Below are 940 nucleotides of genomic sequence, written 5' to 3'. Positions count from 1 at the left end.
CACACACACACACACACACACACACACTCACACACACACAAAACCTATGCACAGCCCAGAAACTGAAGCACTGATAAGGCCTAATCGACGCAGCTCCCTTCATTCCAATGGAGCCCTCAGGAGGGTCACGGCTCTCTGCCTGGATGGGAACATGGAAGACAGAAGGTGAACGTCTAAGGTGTTGTGAAACGGAAATTAGTTTAACTTTCTTTAACTCGAGACTGGGCATCACCTATGAATGGCAAAAAGGGTTGCATGGAGACTTAGGATCCATTTTGGATCTGTAAGGAAGCATGAGCTAGGGGCACAGGGTAAAAAGACGCGAGTTTACCAGGAAAGGACGGTCAAATGAAAGACACTATGAAGTTGCATTTTGGGGTAAGAGCTCGACTCGCATTAAGGGATAAAAGTTTGTTTACTTTAATATCTCTGCCTTAATCCGTCTCTCACAAGCCCCTCCAACGTATGGAAGGTTGTGGAGCCCGTTTAAAGAAAAAGGAGAAAGAAGTAGGAAGTCTGGAGAAAGAAAAGGACTCTAAACTAACGGGTTAAACCTTGAAACGAAGGTATAGAGGAAGTTGGCTTGTAATGCTGCTGTTTGGAAAAAGTCTGTCGGATGGATGTTTTCTTTAGGATGTCTTGGGTTAACTTTACTCTACTCTGAAACAAGATATAATTGAGTTCTGATGATGAACAAATTAAAGTTAAGCATTAAAAAACTGGGTCAGTGTGCTTTTTCCGTCTGACAGTAAATGGTCTATATACAGTATATGGGGAATAAAATAACTGCATCATGAGCCATAAACAGGCCGTATATATGCTGGTGTGTGTGTGTGTGTGTGTGTGTGTGTGTGTGTGTGTGTGTGTGTATGTATGTACGTGTATATACAAACACACAGCCTATTTATGTTTATTTACAGTTGTGTTCAAAATAATAGCA

This window comes from Etheostoma spectabile, chromosome 16 (genome assembly GCF_008692095.1).
Source record: "Etheostoma spectabile isolate EspeVRDwgs_2016 chromosome 16, UIUC_Espe_1.0, whole genome shotgun sequence".
Lineage (NCBI taxonomy): Eukaryota > Metazoa > Chordata > Actinopteri > Perciformes > Percidae > Etheostoma > Etheostoma spectabile.
Note: the sequence above shows the minus strand (reverse complement) of the source record.